Source organism: Erinaceus europaeus, chromosome 4 (assembly GCF_950295315.1).
Source record: "Erinaceus europaeus chromosome 4, mEriEur2.1, whole genome shotgun sequence".
Lineage (NCBI taxonomy): Eukaryota > Metazoa > Chordata > Mammalia > Eulipotyphla > Erinaceidae > Erinaceus > Erinaceus europaeus.
The window spans coordinates 145711600-145734027 of NC_080165.1; the positions used below are offsets into that span (position 1 = coordinate 145711600).

The 22428-nt window shown below is 42.8% G+C and overlaps 1 protein-coding gene across 6 annotated transcripts in view; it reads left to right on the top strand.

The window, feature by feature from the left end:
- Window positions 1-933: 933 nt before the first annotated feature.
- Window positions 934-22428, top strand: part of POPDC3 (popeye domain containing 3) — a 29882-nt gene continuing 8387 nt past the window's right edge. For 5 of the 6 annotated variants that reach the window (XM_060190703.1, XM_060190704.1, XM_060190701.1 and 2 more), the window contains exon 1: window positions 934-1070. The gene's annotated coding sequence lies outside the window, so the exon portion shown is untranslated. The remainder of the gene's footprint in view (window positions 1071-22428) is intronic. The other variant, XM_060190705.1, reaches the window with a different exon arrangement.

The following is a 22428-nucleotide window of genomic DNA, read 5'->3' on the forward strand; positions in this document are numbered from 1 at the left end:
AAAAAAGGCTTGAAAGTCCTTGAGCAAGGTGTGTGTCTTTAAAACTGCAGCCCAGGCGGGTTAAGCGCACGTGGCGCAAAGCGCAAGGACCGGCTTAAGGATTTGGGTTTGAGCCCAGGGTCCCCACCTGGGGGGAGGGGGGGGTTGCTTCACAGGCGGTGAAGCAGGTCTGCAAGTGTCTCTTTCTCACCTCCTTTCTGTCTTCCCCTCCTCTCTCCATTTCTCTCTGTCCTATCCAACAACGACGACAACAATAAAACAAAAGGGAACAAGGGCAACAAAAGGGAATAAATAAATATAAAAAAAACATAATTTAAAAAAACTACAGCCCAATTCCATCAAAATGCTTATTGCACAGGAAGAAAAATTGTGTCTGCGCATTACTTTACGTTGCATACATTACTGCATTACTGACTTGAGTTTTTTTGGTTAGTTGCCCTTTTTTTATCCTTTTGTGATCTTCCATTCTCTATTTTTTTTTTCTTTTCTTGAGAGGTTCATTGATTTGAATAAAGACATGAACCGTCCTCTTATCCTGTATTCCCAAATGTTCCCACCCCCACCCCCACCCCCATGTCACTTATCTCTTGGCTTTGTTTACGGTGTGTGCGAGGTGGGTGGGCTAGCGCAAGGCAGACACGCACCTGCACTGTGCCGGGTGTAGCAGAGAATGGCACCGGGTCTATTTTATAATGGGGAAGAGTGCTCACTTGGGGGCGGGGGGAGCCAGCTTTGCAAACTTTGGCTGGCAGGGGGCCTCTGTTTGCATCCACAGCCTTGCCACCCGGTGAGCTTCTGCTCCGTTCCCTGGGGTCTGGGGTTGCCTGAACCTGCGGGCAGCCGGGTCCCCGCCCTCCCCGCCGCGCCCGGGGACGCGCATCCGCGCCCGGCCCGCGCCCGCGCCGCTGCGCTCCGCTCAGCCCGAGCGGGTTGGGTCACCGAGCGCCGGGCGCAGGCGGTGGGCGGCCGGGAGGCGCGAGCAGAGCGCGGGGTCCGCGACCGCCCGGCGCCGGGGCTGGAAACTTGCTCGGGCGCACGGCCGGGGCGCTGCAGGGCCCGGGGGAGGACAGGTAAGCAGGGGGCCCGGGCGCGCCGCCTTCCCCCAGCGGTCTGCACCCTCGCCCCGCCCGGGGCCCGGGGGAAACTTTGCCCGCCCGGGTCCCGAGGCTGCGAGGCCACCGCTCCCTGGAGTGTCCGGGCCTCGCCGCCTCGTCCCCGCTCCGAGCCAACCGCGAGCCCCGGGTCGGGCGCCGCCTCCAGCTGCTGTAGGGCTGGGCGTCCCCAAGCCAGGGAGAGACGCCTTAGGATCTTGCAGATCAGTGGGTGTCCCCCCTCTCCAGTCCCCAAGATCTTCTCCTGGGTCCATGTTTGGCCCCAGGCGTGTTGGCCCAAAGGAAAAGGCCAGTTGTACCAGGGAGAAAAGCCAGTGCAAAAGGGCCCAACAGCGGTCTTGGGTTTCACCTTGAAGAAGTCTTGCAGCCAGGGCTGGGAGTTCCTTTTTCCCTCCTTCGGCAAAGGGCCTTGCAGTTTTCAGAGTTGAGGACACGGAGGTGACGCTGACCTGTTGTCTCTACTTGGGGAACACCCTAATTAAAAAAAAAAAAAAAAGAATTAAAGGAAGGAAGGAAATAGAAACAATTTTGGAAACTACTACTAATTATCTCATTACGGGGGTTGGATATAAAAATATAGTTTTTGAGTACCAGTATTTTAGTGGGGAAAAGACACAATCAAAATACGGTAATAGGTCTATGGCAAAAAAAAGAAAGAAAGGAAGAAAGAAAGGAGAGAGAGAGAGAGAGAGAGAGAGAGAAAGAAAAAAGAAAGAGGAGTTGTTTTACCCAGGAGGCATTACAAAAGGTGAAAAGTACCATCTGTAAATAATAAGTTTCCCACTTTTGAACGCGATTCAATTTACTAAACTTACAGAACAAGGCAGTCTTCTTTCCCTAACTTTTTACTCTGGTGCTTGCTGTTATTTTGAGTTTGCAAGCCTGCACATTACAACCTAGTTTTATGGCAGTCTTCAAAAATTAGTGGTTTCTGTTCATATGAAGGTTTAGTGGCTATTTTTTATTTATTTAGGTATTTTCAGTATCACAGACTATTAGATGAACCTGCCCCTGGCTTGACATGGTTCTTTGTGGCAGTAAAAAACCTAAGCTACTACAGAACAATAAACAAAATTTGATTCCCTTCTACCTTTGCATCTGCTTGGTGACATATCTCGAAAGCTCTTTCCTTATCTTAGAAACTGTGCTGTCTCTTGACGAGCTTGGAATAGACTTATTAATTGAAATCTAGAGGGAGACATTGTCTGTACTACTTTTAGGAACTTAAACTGGGGTGATGTGGTCATTCTTTAATACTATCTGCCTGTCAACATAGCTGAATCATGTGTCCTATGCTTTTAAAGGGTGACATTTTGGGCTACTAAATAAAAGTGTGTCATGAGAAACCAAAGTCCTAAACTTCTTACCACAAGAATGACTAACCAGGCTGACACACCAGAGCATTGCCATCTGATTTTGAAATAGTCACCAGGGGTAAAAAAAAATCAAGAATTGTTATGGAAGGGCTTATTGTCTTTGTAGATGAGCATAAAAATGTGTAAGCAACATAGTAGGCAAGAAGTTTCTAAACTGCTTTTGGAAAATATCCACCATGGATTTACAAGCCTGCAAATCACTATTGAATTTTTTTGTGTGTAATTATAAATATTGGCCAGCTGACATTATGAGCTGTGGAGAATAAGAATTTGTCTCAAGCTAATGTAAAATTATATTGAATCGTGAACTCATTTTCCAAGGGAAACCGTTTCTCCCTTTTGCCTCAGTAGTCAGAGGAATTGCAAAGTGGATGAAAATGTATTCCCAATGAATAGTGCCCCAGCCTCCTGGTACAGGGATTTCAGTTCCCTAGAGCAATACTGAGTCCTCCTCTAACCCAGGGAATTCAGACACTCAGTCACACAGACCTTCTCTAAGTGAGACCTTCTCATTTTGTGCTCTTCATCGGAAGTTAATAGTGTGTTCTGGTGAGTCACACACCCTGAAATTGGGTGGTGAAGGGCTAACTTCTAGAGGGACGGCAGCATTCTGAGCCCAGGGAAACTCCAACTCTCTCAGCCTCTTTTCTCACTCTGAGCAATGCAGAGAATATTGTGTTGGTAGCAGAGTTGTGAGTCTAAGTGGGTCTGTGTCTGTAAGACTTAGTGCCTATCACATAGTTAAAACACAGCTAGTCTGAGTTCTCCCCAACAAGGATACTTGTCTAAACAAACTATTGATATTAAGTTACAACTTTCACTTTTAATTTTAAAAACACTGTGTGGTTAAATACTGATAATTGTTGAATCTGGAGAATGGGCATATGGGGGTTTCTTAATATTTTGTGTTCTTCTGTATGTACAGAATTATTTGTAAAATGTCAAGTGTAAATCTGAAAACATAGTGAAGCATTTCTAACCTAGCACCTTGATTTTAACTGACTTGGGAAATTATTCAGTATGCCATGGAAGGATAAGCACAGTTTTGATAGGAAATAGGTAGGCAGGGAACGGTAGTGAGAAAAATTCATGACTATCTTTAACTTTTGTGGAGTTTTTTAAATTTGCAAAAAGATAAAACCGTGACAGTGTTGATGCTAGTTAATTCTGACCCTTGGACATGGATTTTTCATTCTGTTCTTTGAAAATTTAAATTTGTTTGTTCAAGTTAATAAAATCAAAGTGTATATATATTAAGACTCATAATAAAACAGCATGATGTACACAAAGGAAAAAGGAATATTCTACTACTCAGTAATGATCATCCTTAATATTATGTAAAGGTAATTCCTTTTGCCTTTTTTTTAAGGATTTAAAAAATATTTATTAATTTGTTTATTCCCTTTTGTTGCCCTTGTTGTAGTTATTATTGTTACTGATGTCATTGTTGTTGGCTAGGACAGAGAGAAATGGAGAGAGGAGGGGAAGACGGGGAGAGAAAGACAGATACCTGCAGACTTACTTTACCGCTGCGACTCCCCTGCAGGTGGGAAGCCCGGGGCTCGAACCCGGATCCTTCTGCTGGTCCTTGTGCTTTGTGCCACGTGCGCTTAACCCGCTGCACTACTTCCTGACTCCCACCTTTTGCCTTTCTTTGAATGTATACAAATTACCAAGATATGAAAGGTTGTACTATAGTGATTCATACAATGTTTTAGGATTTCTTTGTCTTCTGGTTTGTTGGTTTGTTTGTTTGGTCTTTAATGGAAGTTCTAAAATTAAGCCTGCTTGCATTCTTGCTGTCTTGCCATGTAGCATTTATATAAAAATATAGTAACAAGGAGGCCGGGCCGGGCGGTAGTGAAGCAGGTTAAGCACATACGGCACAAAGTGCAAAGACTGGCATAAGGATCCTGGTTCAAACCCCCGGCTCCCTACCTCCAGGGGAGTCACTTCACAAGCGGTGAAACAGGTCTGCAGGTGTCTTTCTCTCCCCCTCTCTGTCTTGCCCTCCTCTCTCCATTTCTCTCTGTCCTAACCAACAACGACGACATCAATAATAATAACAACAACAAGGGCAACAAAAATGAGGAAAAATGGCCTCCAGAAGCAGTGCATTGATTGGCAAGTACAAGCACCGAGCCCCAAAGATAACCCTGGAGGCAAAAATAAAATAATAATAATACACAGATACTTTGGGTTATTGCTGGGACTTAGTGCCAGCACAGTGAATCCGCTTCTCTTGGCAGTCATTTTTAATTTTTTATTGTATAAGGCAAAAAGAAATTGACAGGGGTGGGGGAGATAGAGAGAAAGAGAGACACCTGCAGACCTGCTTCACCATTCACAAAATTCCCCCTGCAGGTGGGGAGCCGGGGCTCAAACCGGCATCCTTCCGCAGGTCCTTGCACTTAGTACTATGTGTACTTAACCTGGTGCGCCACCATCCAGCCCCCTTCCAGATACTTCTGGAGAATCCTTCTCATCTGATTTTCCTGGTCTTTTTTTTTTTTAATATCTTCATTGGGGGATTAATGTTTTACAGTCAACAGTAAATACAATAGATTGTACGTGCATAACATTTCCTAGTTTTCCACATAATAATACAACCCCCACTAGGTCCTCTGCCATTCTGTTTCAGGACCTGAACCCTACCCCCATCTATCCCAAAATCTTTTACTTTGGTGCAATACACCAACTCCAGTCCAAGTTCTGCTTGGTGTTTTCCCTTCTGATCTAGTTTTTCAACTTCTGTCTGTTGAGTGAGATCATTTCATATTCATCCATCTGTTTTTAACTTATCTCACTTAATTAACATAACTCCTTCAAGCTCCATACAAGATGGGCTGAAAACGGTGAAGTCACTGTTTTTCATAGCTGAGTAGTATTCCATTGTGTCTATAGACCACAACTTGGTCAGCCACTCATCTGTTGTTGGACACCTGGGTTGCTTCCAGGTTTTGGCTATTACAAATTGTGCTGCTAAGAACATATGTGTACACAGATCTTTTTGGATGTATGTGTTGGGTTCCTTAGGATATATCCCCAGGAGAGGAATTGCAGGGTCATAGGGTAGGTCCACTTCTAGCCTTCTGAGAGTTCTCCAGACTGTTCTCTTCTGAGGTTAGACCCATTGACATTCCCACCAGCAGTGTAGGAAGGTTCCTTTGACCCCACACCCTCTCCAGCATGTGTTGCTGCTACCTTTTCTGATGTGTGACATTCTCACAGGAGTGAAGTGCTATCTCGTTGTTGTCTTTCTATGCATTCCTCTGACAGTCAGAGACTTGGAGCATTTTTCACAGGTTTGTTGGTCCTTTGGATTTCTTCTGTGGTGAATATTCTGTTTATATCCCCCCTCCCATTTTTGGATGGGGTCATTGTTTTCTTGTTGCTGAGTTTGGTGAGCTCTTTATATATTTTCATTATTAAACTCTTGTCTGATGTATGGCATGTAAAGATCTTCTCCTACTCTGTGGGAGTTCTTTCTGTTTGGGTAGTGGTTTCTATTGGTGTGCAGAAACTTTTTTTAATTTGATGTAGTCCCGTTGGCTTATTCTTGTTTTAGTCTTTGTAATTGGATTCATATCATTCAAGATACCTTGAAAATTTAGATGGAAAAGAGTTCTACTAATATTTTCCTCTAAGTAATTGATACTTTCTGGTCTAACATCCAAGTCCTTGATCCACTTAGAATTTACTTTTTTTTGGAGAAATCTAGTGGTTCAGTTTCATTCTTCTGCATGTCTCAACCCAGTTTTTCCAACACCATTGGAAGAGACTCACCTTCCCCCATTTAACAGTGTGGGCACCTTTGTCAAAGATGAGATGTCCATAGGTGTGGAGGCTCACTTCTGAGCTCTCAATTCTATTCCACTGGTCATTGTGTTTATTCATGTTCCAATACCAAGCAGTTTTGATGACATTGGCCCTATAGTACAATTTGAGATCTGGGAGTATGATTAATGCCCCAGGATCTATTTTTTCTTCTCAAGATAGTTTTGGCAACTCTAGGTCTTTTCTGGTTCCAGATAAACATTTGTAGCTTTTGTTCTGTTCTCTTAAAAATATTGGGTGTGATAGCATTAAATTTGTATTTGGCTCTGGCTAATATAGTCATTTTAATGATGTTAATTTTTCCAACCCATGAACATGGAATATCTTTCCACTTCTTTGTGCATTTTTCTGTTTCCTTGAACAGTGACTCATAATTTTTAGAATATTAAGTCTTTTACTTCTTTTGCTAGGTTTATTTCTATGTATTTTGTTGTTTTTTGTTGCCATAGTGAAAGGGATTGATTTTGGGATTTCTTCTTCTAACAGTGTTTGCATAGAGGAATGACACTTTTGTATGTTAATTTTGTAGCCTGACACCTGACTGTCTTGCCTGATGATATCCAAGAGCTTCCTGCTGGATTCTTTGGGCTTTTCTTTTTTTATTTAATTTATTCATAAAATAAAAAATAGAAAATATCAACAAAACCATAGAATAAGAAGGGTGAAAGTCCACACAGTTCCCACCACCAGAGTTCCATATCCCATTCCCTTCATTAGAAGCTTTCCTATTTTTTATCCCTCTGGGTGTATGGACCCAGGGTCATTATGGAGTACAGAAGGTGGGAGGTCTGGTTTCTGTAATTGCTTCTCCAAGGGACATGGGCATTGACAGGTTGATCCATACTCCCAGCTTGTCCCTGTCTTTCCCTGCTGGGGCGGGGCTCTGGAGAGGTGGGGTTCCGGGGTGCATTGGTGGGGCTGTCTGTCCAGGCGAGTCAGGTTGACAACATGGGTAGCATCTGCAACTTGGTGTTTGGAACCAGCTTGGTGTTGTATTCTTTTGCTTTCTCCTTTTCTGTGGGACTCAGTTCAGTAATTCTTGTAAGGTGGGGTTGATTGTGGCAAATTCCTTTAGTTTTTGAATATTTGAGAAAACTTTGACTTCTCCCTCATAGTTGAAGGATAGTTTTGCGGGATACAATTTTCGTAGCTGGAATTCCCTCTCCTTTAGAACTTTGAATATGTCATTACACTCTCTCCTTGCCTCTAGAGTTTGTGAAGAGAAATCTGATGAAAGTTTTATAGTTCTGCTTTTGTATGTAGCTTCTTTAACTTAATGACTTAAAACAACATGAGTAAATTATTACATAGGTGTGTGCGTGTGTGTGTGTGTGTGTGTGTGTGCGCGCACACACACACACACACACGTGTACATTTAGCCACCAGTTAACCCTGTGCTCTGCTCAGGGCTTCACACATCTGCAATCCACATGTCAATCCACTCTTCACTCCTCATTTAGAGTCAAAGGTTGTCTTCCCAGTTTTTCAGGTCATGGGTAGAATTCAGCTTCTAATGGCTCTGGACTGAAGTTCCTATTATCTTGGTAGCTGTTGGTTGTTGTTTTTTTTTTCCCACCTCATAGAAGCAGCTTATAGTTCCTTGCCTCATGGGTTCATGCCCATAGGTGGTTCACACCTGGTTACTTTCTTTCAGGCCAATAACCCTCCCCTATCCTCCCTGCCCGTCTCCAACACAATCTCCAATTTAAGAAATTGTCTGGGTTATCAGTCTAGGCTAACAATATCAGCCAGCCCTTCCAGTGCATTCCGCGAAGCATCAGAAAACAAAGCCGTAGACCATTACAATCACAACGCCAGAAGGGCAAAGTAGAGCTTTCCTTAGTTTGTGATAGGCTAAAAGCTATAATGACATTAACCACCGGTGTAGGCAGAAACCAGATGGTGACATCCTATATGCCTTGGATGATAACTGACTGAATGTAACATAGGAATGTTGTAGCCAGTTTCATTTACATTTATGTCAACTCTCTGTTCGTACTCTTAGATAATGCTTCCATATTTATATACTTTTACATTATACATGTGGCACTGTTTGTACTTCATCCTTCCAAGTCTTTTCATTTCCTCTCTGTTACTTGAGAGACTGGAGACCAGCACTGTTCAAGCCACATATGTAATTTTAAATTTCCTAGGTGCTACATGAGAAAAATATGTGGGTGAAACCAATGTTTGTATTTGGCCCATAATTTCCAAAGCATGATCAGTCCAGCATATCATCAGTGGAGCCATTGATGACATATTCTTTGTCTTTGATACTGAGTCTTTGAAATCTACCGTGTACAGCATAACTCAGTTCAGGCCCATCACATACAGCAGCTAGTTACCAGTCTGGACAGTACAATCATCCAGAGTTATAGCTGAGGCCTGTGGCCATTGACATTTGACTTTAATCCCCATCTCTGTTTGTATTCACTTTTTAGATACTCTTGTCAACCTGGCTCTTTATTTAGCAGTATCCTGTGTAATCTGGATAGTAGCTGTAAGATCTCTTCCCCCATCCTGCCTCCTTATCTTCTGCTGTGAGTTGTAATATCAGTGTTAGTTCCAACAGGACTAAAACTTAGTTCTCTTTCCTGACTTATTTCCTAACTTTGAAATCTCTTATGATTCTAAAGGGTTGACAACCCTTCTCTGTTCCTTTGTTTCAGTAGAGACACTTCTTCCTTACATTCTTTATTTAAAAAAATGTACTAGTGATTTAATAATAATTAACAAGATTGTAAGATAACAGGGCTACAATTTTCCACACAATTCCCACCGCTAGAATTCCATGTCCCACCCCCTCCATTGAAAACTTCCCTATACTTTCAAGATCACATAAGATTCGTGTTCAGGGTGGTATGACCATAGGCTGAAACTGCCTTCCTCTTGATCCCTCTGGGAGTATGGGCCAAATTCTTTATGAGGTGCCAAAGGTGGGAGTTCTGGCTTCTGTAATTGTTTATCCACTGGACACCAGTGTTGGCAAGTGAAGCCATAGCCCCATCCCGTTTCTGTTTTTTCCTACTGGGGTAGGGCTTTGGAGGGGTGAGACTTGTCTGCCCAGGGAGGTCATCAGAGAATCATATTAGCATCTGCAACTTGTTGGCTGAAAGGTGGTTAAGATACAATGCAGGACAAATTATTTCATAAACAGGAACCCAAAGGTAGGAATAGAGCAAATGAAATGAGGGATTTTTATTGTGGGAAGAAGCTAGGAAGTCTATTTTAGGTATATTCCATGGGGGCCCATGACTTGCGTAATTTTTGCCTGAGCCTGATAACTAACATGCAGGTGGACCAAAAATATTATCTGGGAAGATGGTGTCAGAGTTGAGAATTTGGCTCGAAAGCTGAATTAGGGTAGAGAGCACCTTCCACACATGAGGAAAGCATGTAAATATAATTAACTGTTCACCCCATTGATCTGACCCAGGGGCCATATATATTCATATTTAATGCAGGAGCCTGTGTGACCTCTGAGTCCCTTTTCGGTCTGAGCTCGCAGTCCGTGGTCACAGCTGGGAACATTCTAGGCTGCACTCATTCTAGGACCAGTTCTTCCTGGAGAGGCAGAGCAGGCTGTCCCAGCCTCTCCTTGGAGAGTGGGGAGTCCCTGTTGCTGCTGTCCAGTGAGGGCCAGGTCCTGGAGAGGCCCACAAGAGGGCTTAGGATGATGTTTCTGATGGAAGTGGCCAGTGATGGTGGAGAGAGGGATCTGTTAGAGGAGTGTTTGTTTTTTCCCCCAGTACAAGACCTTAACCTTTGATACAAGTATTGATCATATTTTATTTGGGTTTCCTTATTAATTTTCTTCTTCCCAAACTGTACCAAACATTGCTGTTCTACCTGAACATTTTAAAAAAATATTTATTATTTATTCCCTTTTGTTGCCCTTGTTGTTTTATTGTGGTAGTTATGATTGATGTCATTGTTGTTGGACAGAACAGAGAGAAATGGAGAGAGGAGGGGAAGACAGAGAGGGGGAGAGAAAGATAGACACGTGTAGACCTGCTTCACTGCTTGTGAAGCGACTCCCCTGCAGGTGGGGTGCCAGGGGCTCGAACCGGGATCCTTAGGCCGGTCCTTGCGCTTTGCGCCATCTGTGCTTAACCTGCTGCGCTACCGCCCGACTCCCTTACCTGAACATTTTTATACTTACTAATCAGTTACTGTTTATCAGAGACCCACCTTATTCCAGAGTGTTTTAAAAATCACACACCTCATGCTCATTCCTTTTTAAAAAATAATTGCTTGATATCCTTGAGACCATAGCAGACATATAAAACATTTCCTCAGTAGAAAAGCATCTCTCCGGTTATCAACCCATTACTTGAATATTTATCTCAGTAGAGAGAATAATCGAATTATGAAGCTTTTAACAAGGGATGATTGAAGCCATCTAAATAGATAATAGGGATCATAAAAACGAGCCCAGAAGTAGCACTTCAGGTCATCACGTTAAGGAGAAACTGCTGTGGAATGTCCTCGAGCCCTGACTCCTCTTGGAAGGATGATTGGTGAGGAAGGATGATTGGTGAGGAAGGATGATTGGTGAGGAAGGATGAAGGTGAGGAAGGATGATTGGTGAGGAAGGATGACTGGTGAGGAAGGATGATTGGTGAGGAAGGATGACTGGTGAGGAAGGATGATTGGTGAGGAAGGATGATTGGTGAGGAAGGATGACTGGTGAGGAAGGATGATTGGTGAGGAAGGATGAAGGTGAGGAAGGATGATTGGTGAGGAAGGATGATTGGTGAGGAAGGATGATTGGTGAGGAAGGATGATTGGTGAGGAAGGATGACTGGTGAGGAAGGATGATTGGTGAGGAAGGATGATTGGTGAGGAAGGATGATTGGTGAGGAAGGATGATTGGTGAGGAAGGATGACTGGTGAGGAAGGATGACTGGTGAGGAAGGATGACTGGTGAGGAAGGATGATTGGTGAGGAAGGATGACTGGTGAGGAAGGATGATTGGTGAGGAAGGATGATTGGTGAGGAAGGATGATTGGTGAGGAAGGATGACTGGTGAGGAAGGATGATTGGTGAGGAAGGATGAAGGTGAGGAAGGATGATTGGTGAGGAAGGATGATTGGTGAGGAAGGATGATTGGTGAGGAAGGATGACTGGTGAGGAAGGATGATTGGTGAGGAAGGATGATTGGTGAGGAAGGATGAAGGTGAGGAAGGATGATTGGTGAGGAAGGATGAAGGTGAGGAAGGATGATTGGTGAGGAAGGAGGATTGGTGAGGAAGGATGAAGGTGAGGAAGGATGATTGGTGAGGAAGGAGGGTGCACCTCTCCCAACCAAACCATGGAAACGGGAACACACATGGAGAAAGTTTGCCTTTCAAAATCTTTAAAATACACATTTAAATCTGGATCTTTTAATATACAGTGTTCTCCTATCTCTAACCGCTACTCCAGGGTTATCACTGGGGCTCAGCGCCAGCACTAGGAATCCTCTGCTCCTGGCAGCCATGTTTTCCATTTTATTGGATAGGACAGAGAGAAATTGAGAGGGTAAGAGAGATAGAGAGGAAGAGAGAGAGAGACAGATGCCTGAAGACCTGCTTCACCATTTATGAAGCATCCCCCCTAACCCTCCAGATTCAAACCCTGATCCTTTCACAGGTCCTGGCACTGAGTACTGTATGCACTTAATTGGGTGCACCACTGCCCAGCCCCCTACACTACAGTTTTTAAAAATATTTATTTATTTATTTCCTTTTGCTGCCCTTGTTGCTTTTTATTGTTGTAGTTATTATTGTCGTTGTTGGATAGGACAGAGAGAAATGGAGAGAGAAGGGGAAGACAGAGAGGGAGAGAGAAAGACAGACACCTGCAGACCTGCTTCACCCCTTGTGAAGTGATTCCCCTGCAGGTGGGGAGCCGGGGGCTTGAACTGGGATCCTTACACTGCTCCTCGCGCTTTGTGCCACGTGCGCTTTACCCGCTGTGTTACCACCCGACTCCCCTACACTACAGTTCTTAAGTGACCAAATATCTCTAGAGTTGGGCTTCAGTCATAAACTTGGTGTAAAACCTATTTCTTTTCTTTTTTTTTCAGTTTTGATTTTTCTGTCTTTCTTTTTTCATTTATAAAATGAAAATATTGACTAGACCATAGGATAAGAGGGGTACAGTTCCACACAGTTTCCACTACCAGAATTCCATATCCAGTCCCGTTCCTTGAAAGATTCTTTGTCCCTCTGGGAGTATGGACCTAGGATCATTATGGGGGGGGGGGTGCAGAAGGTGGAAGGTCTGGCTTCTGTAATTTCCTCTCCACCAACATGGGCATTGGCAGGTGGATCCATAGTCCCAGCCTGTCTCTCTCTTTCCCTAGTGAGGCAGGGATCCAGGGAGGCGAGGCTCGAGGACACCTCGGTGGGGTTGTCTGCCCTGGGAAGTCAGGTTGGCATCATGATAGCGTCTGGAACCTGGTGGGTGAAAAAGAGTTAAGATGTCAGGCAGAACAAATTGTTGGCTAATCATGAACCTAAAGGCAGGAATATTTCAGAGGAAGATTTGGGGTCTTTATTTTGAAAAAAGCTAGTAGGTCTATTTTAGGTCTATTTCAAGGGCCCGTGACCTTACTAATTTTTGTCTGAGCCTGACATCTAACGTGCAGGTGACCTAAGTTATTGTCTGGGGAGATGGTGTCATAGTTGGAAAAAAGGGCTAGAAAGTTGGATCAGGGAAGAGAGTAGCTCCCAAATATGGGAAAAGTGTATAAATACTGTTCACTGTAAACCCCATAGATCTGATCTGAGGCCCATGTTCAGCACAGGAGCCTGTGTAACCTCTGCATCCCTGTAGGTCTGAGCTCACATTCTGTGGTCATGCACTGGTAGGAACATTCCAGGCTAATCTCAGGACCCATCATCCTCAGGTGATAGACTGAGTATGTTACCCAGCCACCCTTCAGAGGATGGAACATTCCCTACCCTTGTTTACCCACATTGAGGGCAAGGTACTGTAGGGCCCACAAAGAAAACATAGCTTCTATTCAGCTCTACCACTAAGCTCTACATGCCATGTCGTATATTCTCTTCCATGTCATATGTTCATATTATTTTAGAGTTAAAATAATGCAATTACTTTGTTTAACTCATTTTGCCAGTAAGGAAACATATCTAGGAAGGCGAAAATCACAGAGCTATTTAAGAGCACAAATAAACCTAGAATCCTTCCTCTGTGTAGCTGTGTGAACTAGGTAGATCAGCTAAGAGTGGCGCACTAACACTGACGCTGCAGTCTGGACAGACAGCTGGGGGTCACAGGGCCGTCGTTACACTGATCAGTCACCAGTGGACAAATAAAGTTCGGTACATAGTCAAGAAGAATTAATAAATTGATCAAAACCAAAATAGTTCCTCTCAAACATTTAAGATTTAAGTGTGTTTAAGATTCAATTGGGAGCAGCAAGGGAAACAACGCAGCTAGCTGGCAGAGTATAGGACTTGCATACCTAAAATTGCTGGTGCAATTCCTGGTGCCACCCATGTCCCAGTAGTATTCTGGTCTCTCTCTCTTCTCTCTCTCTCTCTCTCTCTCTCATGATTTAAGTAATAAGTAAATATTTTAGAAATCGAACTGGGAATGTATTGAAAATGCATTTTCCTGGATTCTTTCTGATGCAATAGTTCTGAGACCAGAGGAAAAATGTATTATTATTTTATCCTCCAGGGATATCACTAGGACTCAGTGCTGGCACTATGAATCCACAGCTCCTGGTGGCCATTTTTCCCATTTTGTTGGATAGGACAGAGAGAAGTTGAGAGAAGAAGGGGAGGTGGAGGGAGAGAGGAGGAGAGACACCTGCAGACCTGCTTCTCTGTTTTTTGAAGTGTCCCTTTTGCAGGTGGGAAGCAGAGGCTCAAACCCAGGTCCTTGCTCTTAGTACTACATGCAGTTAACTGGGTGTGCCACTGTCCAGCCCCATTTTTATCATTTTTTAATAAGTAGTGGTCTATCAGATTGTGAGATTACAGCGTATGGTCCCATACCGCGCCCACCACCAGAGTTCTGAGCCCCCTCCCCACCCTGTCAACAGTAACCACCATAGCTGTCACAAAGTCTTAAGAGACAGTTTGCTTCTGGTTTTGTTTTTGTTGTTGTTTGTTTAATTGGTTGGTTTGTTTTTTTTGCTGTTGTTATTTATTTTTGCAAGTTCATGTGTATCAGTTCTCTAGATTTCACATCTGGTTGTTGTCTTTCATCTGAGAAGGGGTATTTCAATCAAGCCGCTTGAGAACAGCTGATAAAAGTAGTCTGAGGACACCAGTTTGAAGCACAAACTACTAATCTAAGGTGGTTACTGTGGCTGTTGATTTCCCGGAACTGGCTGCTTAGTCACTGGGAAGCAAAGACTCAAAGGTAGGTTGCTTGTGGGTCTGAATCCATCCATAATAGGTCAGGACACATGGTAGAGACAAGCAAGAGATTATCTCTGCAGGAATGAGCAGATGCAGAATTTTTAAATTTAAAGTGACTAGCAGCCAAAAGTACTATGTTTGATAGTATCCTCTCAGGGAAAGATAACTGTAAAAATCTATAATCTCAAAATGACTCAGTCCTATAACATACAAAATAACAAATAGAATGGTGCAATATCTATATTATTTAAACATTTGCCAAGAATTTTGAATATTCTCACTTGCATCACCTATCCCCCTTTAAAGTGGTCAAAATAAAGGATTGTTACCTCTGACAAATAAACATGGCTGAGCAGGGAGGAAACTAAAGCCTACATTTTCCAAAACCTGCATCTGTGGGAGCAGAAAGCTGCGGTTTAGAATAGTCAGACAGATCTGGATGGACTCTTAGTTCCGTTACTAGCAGTGTGACCCTGAATAATTTACTTATGTTTTCTGAGTTTCAGTGGTCTCATTTCTAAGATGAAGATGATAGCACCCTCCTCATGCATTCTCTAGATTAAATGAGATAATTTTAAAAATAACTCCAGCACAAGGTTGCTGCATCAATTGAATCCTTAGCTGAGGATAGGGAGAGAAACTCAGAGCTTGAGAAAATGATTGATTGCTTACATATGGAACACATATAAAAGTTGGGATCTGATTCCAATTAATGAGGAGAATATTGATGGAATTGTGAGCTTCTTGGTTGCCTAGCAACCAAACACTAACTCAACACCACAAGCTCCCAGAATTGTTGTTTTTAATCAAACTAGGAACCCAACTACTCTACTCTTAAGGAGCTGAAGGTTGTGAGGAGACAAAAAGAACTCAACTTATTATTGTGGAGTTCTGCCAGCCATTTTAAATAAGTGCATTTTGGAGCCTGGGCAGTAGCTTATGTGGTAAAGTTCACAAAAATATGCAAGGACTTCACTTGGAAGTCGCGGTGGCGCAGCCAGTTAAGTGCTCCTTAAGGATCCAGCTCCCCACCTGTAGGGGAGTCGCTTCACAGGCAGTGAAGCAGGTCTGCAGGTGTCTTTCTCTCCCCCTCTCTGTCTTCCCCTCCTCTCTCCGTCTTATCCAACAACAAGGACATCAATAACAACAATAATAACTACAACAACAATTTTTAAAAAAACAAGGGCAACAAAAGGGTAAATAAATAAATAAACATTTTGAATGTTTTTAAAAATTAAAAAAAAATATGCAAGGACTCAAGTTCAACCCCCCCACTCTCCACCTACAGGGGAAAATTTTGCAAGTGGTGAAACAGATCTACAGGTGTCTCTCTCTCTTCCCCTCTCAACCTCCCCCCTTCCCAATTTCTGTCTTTCTCTATCCAATAAATAAATAAGATACATTAAAAACATAAATGCATCCGGAATCCTCAGTGTCTTTGCGCTAAGCTCTTTTTTGAAAAGATTTTATTTATTCTCGAAGAATGATAGGAGGAGAGAGAGAGAGAGAGAGAGAGGGAGAGAGAACAAGCCATCACTCTGGTACATGTGCTACAGGGATTGAACTTAGGACCTCATGCTTGAGAATCTAATGCTTCATCTACTGCGCCACCTCCCGGACCACCTAAACTCTCTTTTATGTTGTGATCCTCCCCACTTCGATTCCCCTCGATTACAGAAGATGTTTGAACATCCATTAAATTGGGCAAAGAGTGGAACCCGTGAAGATAGCATGCTTGCACATCTGCCCCAGAGTATTCAATCCACATTCGGGGAGTGCCAAGGATAAGAAATAAAAAAAATATTTGCTTTTGCCTGTTCAAGATTTCAAAATATAGATGAAATTAGTCAATGCTGAAAGATATTATCACAAATTATTTCACAAGTGACTTCTTATGGCCGTGTCCCTCACAGTATTCTGAGCACTATGGGTTGAACAAGCAGATACAGGAGGTCTGAAATACCCACTGCTAGATTATTATATTTCTGCCAGCCAGTTCCGGCAAAATATGCCACACTGATCTTCTGACATGATAATATAAGATTCACAAGCTTGGAGTTGAGCAGAGGGAGACTAGCATTCCCATTCCATTTGATTTACTGCCTCTTTTACTTGAAGCAAGTGATTTAGCTAATCTTTTGCCCTGCTGTCCTCATGTGTAAGATGAACATGATGATTTAGAGCCTGCTTCCCTTGTGGCAATCAGTGTGATGCAAAAAGATAATAAATGGGAAAGTTCTGATCCCACAAATGCAATTTCTGAGCTCATCTTCATCCATTTGCCACAAAGTTGGTATCACATTTCACTGAGTATAATTGTGCTTTTCTTATCTCCTTATCCCTTTATAACTCAAAGTCTTACAATTAGAATGGGGGAGAATTGGAATGGTTTTGTTCATTTGTATTTCATTTGGTCATCATCATTGGTATCTCCACATTTATGCTTAAGCAATACATTGGGAAGACTCGACACAAAAAATAAACTGACACATTTAAAAATGGAGGACAAGACATGAACAGACTTCACCGAAGAAGACATCCAGATAGCCAACAGACAAATGGAAGGAAAAAATTATCACAGTCACTGATCATCAGAGAAGTACAAATGAAAGCACCAGACACCCTGTCACACCTGTGAGAGCACCGTCTATTTAAAGAGACAGAAACAGAGCCGGGCGGTAGCGCAGTGGGTTAAGTGCACGTGGTGCAAAGCACAAGAACTGGCGTAAGAATCCGTGTTCGAGCTTCCGATTCCCCACCTGCAGGGGTGTCACTCCACAAGCGGTGAAGCAGGTCTGCAGGTAATCTATCTTTCTCCCTCTTTGTCTGCCTCCCTCTCAATTTCTCTCTGTTCTATACAACAACAACATCAATGCAACAGTAACAACAACAAGGGCAACAAAATGGGAAAAAAATGGCCTCCAGGAGCAGTGGATTCATGGTGAAGGCACCGAGCCCCAGCAATAACCCTGGCAGAAGAAAGAAAGAAAGAAAGAAAGAAAGAAAGAAAGAAAGAAAGAAAGAAAGAAAGAAGACAGAAACAACAAGTATTGACAAGGATATAGGAGGAAAGGAAGCCTTCTGTACTGTTGGTGGGAATGTAAATGGGTTCAGCCCCTGTGGAAAATAATAGAATGTGAGAAATGAACCCAGCATATGATGCAGCAACTCCTCTTAGGGATCTAACCAACGAATACAAAAACACTGATCCAAAGAGATCTGTGCATACCTGTCTTCATAGCAGTAGTACTGGAAATAGCTCAAACTGTGAACAGGGCCAGGTAGATGTGCACCCAGTTAAGTGCACATAGTACTAAGTGCAAGGACCTGTGCAAGGACCCAGGATCAAGTGCCTGACTGCCTACCTGCAGAGGGAAAGCTTCACAAGAGGGGAAGCAGGTCTGCAGATGTCTGTCTGTTTCTCACCCTCTCTATCTCCCCCTCATCTCTCAATTTTTCTTTCTCTGTCCAATAAAAATGGAAAAATTGGCCATCAGGAGCAGTGGATTCACAGTGCCAATACTGAGCCCCAGCAATAACCGTGGGGGCAAAAAAAAAAAAAAAAGAAAAATTGAAACAACCCAAATGTCCAACAACAGATGAGTTATTAAGGTTTTGGGTAGCACAGCTATATACAAATAATGTCTACATAAATTATGGTGATGTTGTGTATGATACAGAAAATCCTAATGAAGGAATATACTGCCAAATAATAATGTGATTATAGCAATAATGTGATTATAGCAATAACTATCTACTGCTTTCTTAAACCCTAAGACAACAGGAACCTCCCGCTTCCTCTATAGAGTCTATATTTCCCTCAGTCCTGGAAACTCTAAGGTGGGGCTCACTTTCCTGCATGCTTCTCTCAATTCATACCAAATGATATTGCATCTGCTGATCCCAGACTAATCAATGCAACAAGTACCACCTCAGCACGCTTCACTTCAGACTGTGTCCAGAGACGTCAGGCATGGATGGAATGCCAACCCTTCACCCTCATTACTCCGGTGAGACCTTTCCTTTCATAGGATTCTCTAATTCCATTCCAGGAGGTTCACTTCCTAACAAAGTCCCAAAACCTAGATATAGACCAGGTCCCATGAGATAGAGCATATGTTCACATGTATCCATAAATTAGGGCAAAATATATACCTGAAAGCAAAAATACACAATAGTCTGTAGTGAGTCAGTGTCAAGTTCATAATGAAATAGTGTCTACTTAGACTTAGATACCCTCCTCACCCTCCTATTACAGTTCTCTCACTCACTCCAAAGCTAACCTTAGCAAACCAAGGATTGCAAAAGCTGAATAAGGGCAAGAGACTGGCATACTTTAATGATGACTCGGTAAATAATGGTAGAGAATGTGCCATCCTCTGAAGGAGGATGGACGACATACTTTATGCTATACCTGACGAAGATGGGTCGATATTGGGGCAGCTTAGAATGTTCCTACTCATGACCATAGAATGTGAGCTCAGATCTACAGGGATGCAGAGGTCACACAGGCTCCTAAGCTGAATATGGGCCCCAGATCACATCAAATCAATGGAGTTTACAGTCAACAATATTTATACCCCTTTCCCATATTTGGGAGCTACTGTCTTCCCTAATCCAGCTTTCTGGTCCTTATTCCAGCCATGACATCATCTCCCTAGACAATAACTTGGATCTACCTGCATATCAGATTTCAGGATCAGGGGAAAAAAGAAAAAAAAAAAACTAGTATAGCCACAGGCCCTTTGGAATATTATTAAAATATGCCTACTAGCTATCTACAAAATGGAAGACCCCCCCCCCAACTCTTCATCTGCACTATTCCAGCATTTAGGTCCATTATTGTTCAATGATTTGTTTGGCTTTGTATGTTCACTCTCTTTTTCAGCCACCAGGTCCCAGATGCTAGCATGATGCCAACCAGACTTCCCTGAACAGACAACCCCACCAATGTGCCTTGGAGCTCTGCTTCCCCAGAGCCCTTCCCCACTAGGGAAAAAGAGAGACAGGCTGGGAGTAGGGACCGGCCTGTCAATGCCCATGTTTAGTGGGGAAGCAATTATAGCAGCCAGACCTTCCACCTTCTGCATCCCACAATGACCTTGAGTCCATACTCCCAGAGGGATAAAGAATAAAGTATAAGACAGCTATCAGGGGAGGGGAGGGGATACAGAGTTCTGGTGGTAAGAATTGTGTGGAGATAAGAGTTGCACCCCTCTTATCCTATGTTTTAGTCAATGTTTCCTTTTTATAAATAAAAAAAAATTAATGGGAAAAATATATATACCCATAGATATAAATAGTTATAGGATCAACCTATATCTTGGAGGAACTACTGCAGTTTCCAGTGGAGGGGAGGGGACACAGAACTCTGGTGCTGGGGAAAGGTGTGGAATTATACCCCTATTATCTTGTAATTTTATAGGTCAATATTTAAATCACTAATAAATTTTTTAAAAAGAAAAAAAAAAGAATGTTTTGGGGGGTCGGTGGTAGCACAGCAGGTTAAGCACACATGGCACAAATTGCAAGGACCGGCTTAAAGATCCCAGTTGGAGCCCTTGGCTCCCCACGTACAGGGGGGTCACTTCACAAGCAGTGAAGCAGGTCCATATGTGTCTATCTTTCTTTCCCCCCTGTCTTCCCCTCCTCTCTAAATTTCTCTCTGTCCTATCCAACAACGATGACAGCAGTGACAACAATAATAAACACAGCAACAATGATAAACAATAAGGACAACAAAAGGGAAAAAAATGGCCTCCAGATGCAGTGAATTCATAGTGTAGGCACCAAGCTCCAGCAATAACCCTGGAGGCAAAGAAAGAAAGAAAGAAAGAAAGAAAGAAAGAAAGAAAGAAAGAAAGAAAGAGAGAAAGTGGGAAAGTTTTGGTATAGATACATGATAGAATACTACTTAGTGGTAAGACACAGTGAAATCTTGTTTGATAAATCTTGAATGGAGTTCAAGGGAATCCTGCTAAGTAAAATAAGCCAGAAGGAGGAGGAGGAATATTGGTTGACCTCACACATAGTTGAAAATTAAGAAACAAAGAAAGGGAAAACACAGGTGGGACTTAGTCTAGCTACAAAAGGCTCTAAGGGGGTGGTGGTGATGTAGAGATGACTAAGAAGGTTGGGGGAACCCGGTGGCAGTGGTAGAGGAAGACTTCAGTTGTTGGTGGGTATGGCGCACAGACACATATCACAGAGAAATTAGGAAATACACTTATGTGACAGCAGCTGTCTTACACACCATTACTCCCTCCCCCATGAAGTGATAAAAATAAACAGAATAGACAGGGGAAAAAAATCCATTGTGATTTGACATTTCCACATTTATTTATCCAAAAACATGACTTGGAGCCTACAGACCGGGAAGGCAGGCAGCTGGTTGGTGAATCATGCTGCTGGCACATGAGGAGAAATCCCATGCTTATCACCTGCCCCTGTCACTTCTTTCTCCTCTAATAAAGTACATCTGTTTTGGTGACTGAACAAAAACACACCCAGCAGAGAAAGGCTGAGTGTGGAGTAATTTAATCAGGGCAAGTCAGTGTACTTGGTGAGTGATACAGTAGCAGGGGAGGGGATAGTTTGGTAGCAGCTCATGGTAATAGAAGCTGGCTGGGACGGGCCGGAAGCTCGGTTCCCGTCATCCTCACAGGAGAAGGGGTCAACCTCCTACATGCCAGGGGACAGGACATCCCCTGCAAGTCAAGAGGACAAAATGCCTGTAGTTCTCTGCTGAATGGCCACAAACATTTTTTTCACATTTTTTATTAGTGATTTATTTAATAATGATGTAAGATAACAGGAGTGTAATTCCATACAGTTCCCACCACAAGAGTTCCATGTCCCATCCCCATCCATTGGAAACTTCCTTATTCTTTACCCCTATGGGAGTACGGACCAAAATTCTTTCTGAGGTACAGAAGTTGGAAGGTCTGGCTTCTGTTATTATTTCTCTGCTGGACACTGATGTTGGCAGGTGGATCCATACCTCCAGCTTGTTTCTGTCTTTCCCTAGAAGGGCAGGATTCTAGAGAAATGAGGTTCCTGGATACATTGGTGAGGTTGTCTGTTCAGGGAAGTCAGGATAGAATCATAGTATTGTTTGCAAATTGGTGGCTGACAGGCAGTAAGATAAAAAGCAAGACAAATTGTTTAGTAAACAGGAACCTAAAGGTAAGAATAGAGCAGGGAGTCTCTCTTAGGTCTATTCCATGGGGCCCTTGACTTTACTAATTTTTGCCAAAGCCTGACAGTTAACATGCAGGTGGGCTAAAAGTATTGTCTGGAAAGATGGTGTCGGAGTTGAGAATAGGGCTAGAAAGCAGTATCAGTGCAGAGAGTAGCTCCCAAATATGAGGAAAGTATATAAATACCTTCAGCAGTAAACTCCATTGATCTGACATAGGGCCCATAATTCCTCCTATTTAGCACAAACATTTTTATGTGGCCTTTCTGTATCAGCACCGTATTAACATCTTTGTGGAGGATTATAAATTTTTAAGGAAGTTCAAATCAAAGTTCAGAGCTCGCCTGGCAGTGCTTTTTAATATTGGCTTTCGTGGCTATGTTGAGTATCCTGAGGAATTGATTAATTTAAAATACCTCGTTTTAAAAGTGAAACAGCAGGGAGACTGACATTTGCAGTCCGGTATTTCAGTTCTCCCTACTTATTGTTGTTGTTTTTATATATATATATTTTTTTTTTCCTTT